This window comes from Trachurus trachurus (assembly GCF_905171665.1).
Source record: "Trachurus trachurus genome assembly, chromosome: 11".
NCBI lineage: Eukaryota > Metazoa > Chordata > Actinopteri > Carangiformes > Carangidae > Trachurus > Trachurus trachurus.
In genome coordinates this window covers 21195943-21204276 of record NC_139904.1, presented here as the reverse complement: position 1 = coordinate 21204276, position 8334 = coordinate 21195943, and positions in this window count along the sequence as shown.

Genomic DNA, 8334 nt, shown 5'->3' with positions numbered 1-8334 from the left:
CACACCAGTATGTTTTGAGATTGAATAACTTCCACCTTCACAGAGACTACGCTGGCTGGTGGATGTCTGTGTAACAACGTGACAGGAACAGGCGTGTGAAGACTGAAGAAAACTTGAGGGGCATTTTGGTTCAAACTCCAACTTAGTGTCTCTAGTGTCTCACATCCACACAGCTGGTCAGTCACTGAGTGCAGTGGGTGTGAAAATCACTTTGTTGGTATCAGAAAGTTACAGAAATTGACTGATTGTCGAGCTTCCACACTTTAACCATCCTTTCAGATGGATTTTCTTTTTCTTTTCTTTTCTTTCTTTTTTTTTTTTTTTTTTTTTACACCTTCTGTGCTTTTAGTCTGGTGAGAAAAGACATCAGTGTCTCTGAAATTGTGGTGAAAAAAGTCCATATTTGGTGATCCTGTGTTCCAAAAGATCTTTTAGTGACATGCAGCTTTTATGCCACGATGCGCCAAAGCTGCATCTCATTACATCACAGACTGTGTATAAAGATGGATGTTGTCTCTGTTATGTCACCCACAGGCTTCTGGAGAGTGGGCTGCTCTGCCGTCAACATCTTAGAAGCACCTGAACTTCCAGCTCATCTAAAAATGGGTAAAGAAGAAGGTAAAAGCATTTACTTAACTCTCACTGAGAGCAGCATGCCTTCAATTATGCAGAACTTTAAGCCTTGATCAAATTTTAACGAGTGAGTAATGCAGAGATCCACCCACGTCAAGTCGTCATGAAGGAGGAAATTAGCTGTTTGGACTGAACCTGGCTGTAAACATGTTTCTTTCTGCTGTAATGTTGGTCATTTTCATTAAAGCAGAAGTAAGCGATCCGGTCGTTTTGGCTAATGCTGCGTTCCAAGCCGGCTTTCGAAACCGTAAATTACAGCTTCAAGTCACAACTTACGACTTTGTAGCATTCCAGGCAACCCACTCGTGTTTTTCCGACCTGTTTTACCTGTGAAAGTCACTATAACGGCCACTCGTAACTTCTGACCTGTGAACTCCTACCAGATCGAACTGGTACAACTTCACAGGTAGGAAAAACACGAGTTACAGGCTGCCTTGAACGCACCATAACAGTCCTCGTCCTTACGTCACCACATTCACGGCGTCCCTTGGCTGCACACACAGCCCTTCATGCCGTTCTCTCTCCTCATTGGATAAAAACTGTAGGATACGATAAATGTTTTCTCCTCGGCTCAGAGCAGAGCAGAGGGACTGACAGACCCGTGTTTCAGTCCAAACACTCTATGTAAGTGATTGCTGTCGGAAGATATAACTATTTAAGACTTATATTAACACAAATATATCACTTACTTCTGCTTTAACATGGGAGTCGATGGGAATTGAGTGTCATCTGGAGTGCGACTCTTGTGGCCGCTGGAGGAACTGCACTTCTGTGGCTCTTTCCTGCAGGCTTCGTTTTTCTGCAAAGGAGGATTAGCCTCTTGATTGAATCCAGCAGCTAATCCATCAGACTTTTATAAAAGTTGCTGACATTGTCTGAGACGTAACACTTAAGTCATGCACATTTTAATGACTCTGATTGCTTCGCTTATTCCAACAACTAGGAAGACCCACCTGGATGTCTTCGCTGGGCATTTACTGTGACCTGGTCTGAGCAGAAAAGATACACTTTAAGATACATATAAATTTAGTCCATTCCTTGACTGATTAGATTATGAGAATAAAGAAAGGACAAATTGATCATAAACTGTTATCATGTTTGGACAGAGACAGTAAGGAGGACAGGAGAGGAGCACAACCTTAACATGCTTGAAGTGACAAAAGAGGCCGTGAATGAATTTGAAATAGCAAAATGGCAGCCATTATATTTTGTAAATAAATGCCAAAAGACACAAGAAATATTTTTTGCACAATTACATGAATTACATGAGGAAATATTTCAGATAGATTTACAAAATGAAAAAAATGAGTTGGGATGTAGTGAATGTTAAACGATTTTGCTTTTACTGTATTTGTTTGTGACTGTGCATTTGCGAACACCATAGAAAAGTGTGTGAGATTTGCATAGAAATGGATTTATATGACATTTGATGAATAAATTTCACAGTCAGCAGAAAACCTGGAGGACGTCTGATCGTCCTCTCATCTTGCTGATAGTCGACAGTGATGACAGGCAGATAACAAATACAGCTATGTTAAGGCTATCTCCTCTACTCTGAGATGACATTATATTACATTACAGACAGCTGGTTGAGGCCTGTGCCTGTTGGATTGCATGTATGGATATACGTGTGAAACTGTACACCAACTGTGCAGTTGAAATAATCAAACTTGTGAGATTAAAATGTGAAAAAAATATGTGGAAGAAATAAATGAAAAAAGTTATGGGGTACCAAGGACCCCCCGGAGCTCAGACTGCAGAGAAAAGCTCCAAAAGCAGCAAACAACGTTTTCATTAATGCTAATCAATACCATTGACCATGCAGCAGCCTTTAGTCCAACAGAGCTTAAGCTTCTGGTTTGTTTGTTAATTACTAAGTGATAACAAAGACTGACCACACAACAAGAGTGACTCACTCCCTCCTTCCCTCCTCCCTCCACTCCTCCTCTCTTCTCTTATCTCAACCATCCTTCATTTTCTCCTCCTCTCCTTCATTCACGCCACTCAAGTCTCATTTGTCTCTGCTTGCTCCTCTACTCCTGTGCATCGTTTTTTTTCATCCTCTCAGAAAACTAAAGAGGGCCGCAGAGTTGTTTCAGGGGTCAATTTAATTTCTTTCAGCAAATTGACGCCTGATTGAGGCGGGAATCAAATATAAATTAAATAGCTGGTGTGTTCCAGCACTTTCATCCTTGACGCTGTGCATTTGTACGTCTGTCACAAGAGATGGGAGGAGTAACACGGTGGAAACCTTGAGAACAAGAAGATTTGAGCAATTTGCACATTATAATACGTGTCGCAGACTTCATCATAATGGACCCATTGCCGTGGCGAGGCATTTCGCTCTCATCAACCTGTGTGTCAGAACAATTGATGGGAGGCACACGGTGTGATAGGTCTCCCTGTCCTGTGACTGTCCATACTGGTGCTGAATCTCCTGGGAGATTCATTCACACGACCCCAAAGAAATCACCTGTAGCCCGAAAACGAAAATGGAAAAGTTTCATGTGTGGAAATAAATGCAGCATATCCAACTGAGAGATGAATAAAGTCTCTGTTTTAATAACTTTGCCTCAGTCTGTGCGAGTTTTTGAGACTATTTATACAAAATAAAATTGATTTTGACACATGGAAATGAACAGCAGCCTTGTTTACAGGCATGGTAATTTAAGGACAAGAGCAAAGGTGAAGACAGAAGAAAGATTAAGAGCTCCTGAAGAGAAATCTGCATAAACACAGTGTGTAATCAGTTTGTGTTATTCCTGGCCACGCAGCACTCTAGAAAAAGGATATTTCTTGATGCATTATTCCTTCCAGGTGTGTGTGTGTGTGTGTGTGTGTGTGTGTGTGTGTGTGTGTGTGTCTGTATGTAAAGAGGACCTGGTGATCCATCCTCGCCTGAATGCAGCTGAGGGTCCATGTGTCTTTTTCACATCACACTTGAAACTGAATTCATTGGGACTCAAGTGCTGCTGCTGCTGCTGCTGCACCTCCTCCACACACCACCAGCACCGTCCACATGCTGGCATTCATCAGTAACCGGCGCAAGGGTGAGGCTCCTGGCACAGGCATATGTGAGTGTGACTGCTGTGGTAGCCTTGTGTTGAATCAGCTTAGCACTTGAAATGAGGAGGTAGGTTTAAGGGAGATATATGTTACACCATGTGCGCTGTGTGAAGCGTGGTGACCACCCTGCATAAAGAACTCAACATACATATTTTGTTGCCATTGTTTTCTTTTAACCCTTGTTTTCATTTCAATATATAATATATTCTATAGGTTGACACTGACTGGTATAAAAGTTAGATTGGGGTGTCGAAAATTGCCATTTTGGAAAAAAATTCAAATTTCTCCAAACTCGAATATATCATCTGGGGGTCCGAGGGGAGTCCAACGTAGAAGATTTGGTTGAAATCTGGCCAGTGGTTTTGGAGGAAATGACCAAAAACCACACAGGCAATTTTCAAAATTTCTAACCCCTGGGGGTGTCGAAAAAGTATTTTTTGACCAAAATTCAAATTTCTCCAAACTCGAATATATCATCTGGTGGTCCGAGCGGAGTCCAACACAAAGGGTTTGGTTGAAATCGGGCCAGTGGTTTTGTAGAAAATGGCAAAAAACCCTTCAGCGAATCCTAAAATTTTCTAAACCCCCCGGGGTGTTGAAAATTAATCCCCAGAGCATATAAATCTTACTATTATAACTTTATATCTCATCTGTATACACTAAAGCAAAAGTATAAAAATGTTGAGTTTTATTATTGTGATTCCCTCTTTCTTTCTTTTTTAATGCTATAGGCTATGGTTGTTATTTGATTTCAACAACTTTTATTTTCTAAATCTAATCTGATTTAGTAAAACAGATTTTTATGGCATGCAAAAAACAAAGCATGTGTTTTGATTCAAAGCAGCAGAAACATTTGGGGAGCTTGTTATTCTGTACTCAAAGAGACAATATGTGAATAGGTCATTCATTTTAGGGCTTTGGCAAACAACAGGCCACACTGTGTTTAAAACCTATGCTCACTGTCTGTAGCTATTTAACTGCAGAGACCTGCACAGAGATGCTGTGATAGATAATGTAAGCCTACAGCTTGTTAAAGCCTCAGTATGTAGTATTGGGGCTCTCACCCCTCCTGTCGGCAAAGTGACGGTGGCCACCGAGGACAAACGCTAACTGCTAACAATATCTGTTGTCCCTCTCTCTTCAGCCTGGTGTTTGGCTGCACTTTGTATAAAAACAGCTCAACATTGTAAGATGTAGCCTAGCTGCTAATGCTGCTTAACAAGCACTGTGAGTGTTGCGTAACGGCAGAAAAAAAAAAAAAAAAAAAACTTTGTAGATCATCCTCTGGGGGCACAAGCACAGACACTCAATAATGTGTTTGAGCCAGGTTTGTCCGCTTTCATATTCAAAGATGGCGATGCAACATGACAGCCTCCGGTGGGTGAAATAACTTTTTCTGAGCTACGAGACAGCTTTCATGTAGTTTTGATTAGACTTTGGTAAATACGTATTTATGAAAGCAATATTTGATTTTTGCTAATAAAAAGCCAAATAAGCTACATACTGTCCCTTTAAGGAATTATTTCAATACACAATCCCTGCTAAACTTGGAGAGGTGTTTTTTTTTTTCTTTACTTTAGAGTGAGGGTAGCTGGCCTCATTCACATCAGTGAAACACTGATGATGTGGACTTTAATGAACAAAGTGGAGGCACCTTCTGTACCTTGGTCTATTATCAAACTGATAACTTATCCACTGCAATAAAATAAGCTGTGTTCAATTATCCTCATCTTTTCTTAAGTGTCATTACACAGAATACCCACAGTTATCCACGCTCATTTTCATTTGTCTGTTCAACTTTTCTTGTAAAGTATCTCCGGTTAATTTTGTCTGCCAAAACTTCAGAATGACTTTTTCTTGTCTTACACAAATGCAATTGTTTTCTCTGTTTACAATTTATTCATTCATTTACTGCAATGTGTTCATTATGCAAATTTCATGTTCACCGCCGTCACATAAAGGAAATAAAATGTAATAAATTCGTTCTGATCCCAAATCCCTAAATTGTGTTGATTACTTGTTCAGCTCATGAAATTATAACTTTTTTTTTCAATTATAATCATATAATCTATATTAATGTTTTTTGATTAAATGTTTTTACAAGATAGCTGCAGTCAGATTATGTCTTAAATCCTCATTGTTTTATGTCAGATTCCACCAATTCTTGATACCATTGGACCATCTTTAAAAACAACACACACACACACGTCCCTATAGAAACAGATGGATGCACAGCATGTTACGTCCCTGAGGCTCCTGTGGAGCCTTAAACTGAAACACAAGCTCACATGAAGAAGATGCCGTGAAGTGAAACCATCAGGTTACTATATGTAAACTACTGTGTGTGTGCAGGAGCTCCAGGACCTGGCTCGTAGGCAAAACGGTCCTGTGAGACCGGTCTAAGTGTGAATGTGTGTGTGTGTGACTGGAAGACAAAGCTACCGAGACATGCATTAATAGATCTATGCATTATTTAGCATGTTTACTGTGTACCAAAGTCGTGGTGAATGCCCTCAGCGTGTGGTCTCTCACTGTGTCTGTCTTTTATTTTCCTCTCTCTCTCATAGATCTCCCTCCACTGATGCTAATTAGATTCTTTGACAAGCATTTCAACTCAACCTATCTTCCAGATGTGCGTTGGATTCATTTGGATAGATCCTCAGCTCACAGGAGACGACTTCTTGTTCGCCTACACTGCAAGGTGAGGGAGCAGTCATGTACAACAGGTTGCCTCCAAGATGCAGTAAATCCATGTCTCAAGTGCGCGCGCACACACGCGCACACACACACACACACACACACACACACACACACACACACACACACACACACACACACACACACACACACACACACACACACACACACACACACACACACACAGAGAGGAAATCACTAAAATGTACAAACTCGGACAGAACCTCACAAGTGCGCAGATTTCACGCACATGCCTGCCTCCCACACCTCATGGTTAATTAATTCTAATTTGAACGGCCCCGGCCTCACCTCCTACACTTCTGCCTTGTGAAGGTGCCTGGAGGAAACGCTGCAGTGAGCGAGTAAGGCAGCAAGAGTGAAGCAAAACCCATCAATGTGAAAGTAGGAAATGTCCGAGTGAGGTGACGTAATTGAGACGGACACGTCGGCGTGTTGTAGTGACAGCGAGGACTCGTGGCTCAAAGTTTAGCACGATGAAAGTGGTGAAATTAGATATTTTATATTTTAAATAGCCTACAAATAGTGTCAGTAGAAGCACAAACCATGAATAGCCTAGCTGTGTTCCACTTGATTACACACACTCAGAAACACTTTTGTAGAGATGTGGCTATATGGACACCCTACCAACTTAGTGGACAGGTTATAGAAAGGTTATTAGAATTTACAAAACTTTTGTCATCAGTCTTAATGTGTTGTCTGTCCCCCCCCCCTCTCTTTCTGTCTCTCTCTCTTTTAGTTTGTTGGTGGGTGGGTTAAGGAAGGGGTTTGGAGCGATGTTCCTGTATTTTCACGTAGGCCTATATCCTGTTGAAAACTGAAAATAAGATAGATATTCTAAAAAAAAACACACACAGCGGGCACACTCTGGGGCCAGGTCATGATGTTTGATGCTTAACAAGAGACGTGACAAGGTCTCCAACCTCATCCCTCCTGCAGCTGCCTGGGAAGACGATTTGTGTCGCTTCCCTTTTACCAGAGAGGAGTTCATACTGGAATCAGACTGGCAGCTTGGCAACAATTGTCCACCACAATTTATGCTGCGGCGTTTCAGCACCTAGCCTACAGTGAGTGGAAACTTTTGATGCCAAAGCAAAAAGCAGACATTCACAGTGAGTCACCAAAAGCTGTCTCCAGCAGAGGAAAACAACTCTTGTTTGTTTCTATCATGTCTTTTCTTCTTCTGTAGTTAGCATGCTAACCAGCTAGCCCCGCCCCCGACCAATCAAGTCAACTTTCCGATAGCGACTCACTGTAGCCTGTTTTAAAGATGTAGCACCACTCAGAGGGTGAATTAGAACTAAAATAGTCCCTTAAATGTAGACTAATAAGACCGCAGTGTGTGCTTTTTGTCTTTTTTTGGCTCTAGTAAAATTGTTACATCAAAATATTGTAAAATGTCAGACAGTCATGGTCCACCAGTAGCCTAGTCTGTACAGATGAAAATGCTGTACCTACTTTTCCACTATGAATTTCACATTTCTGCTTTTTAGTGAAATATCTCCATAAAAATGAAATTAATTTCTGTGGATTGCGACACAGATATTCATGTAGTGCCAATGTCAGGTCAGAATATCAACTTACATGTAAAGTAAAATACCTTTTAAGTAAATACTTCAGATGTGGGGTGGTGTGTGGCGCAGTGGTTATCATTGGTGGTTATTATTAGTGGTTATCCCAATTGGGAGCGGACACGCAGAGTCAGCTGAGCCATCAGCTGATCTGCGCCAGCGATGACAGCAGTTAGAGCTTGACGTCGTGGCCTGCCAGAACTAACGCTACGCTCAATAAGCACCACTGCCTCCCCAAGGTAAAGAGTTACATTATTTAGAAATTACTTATCTTCCCACCGATGGCCTCATTTGCTGTTGTAGGTTGTAGCTACAGAGACATCAGCAGAAACGAGAAACTTCTGCATAT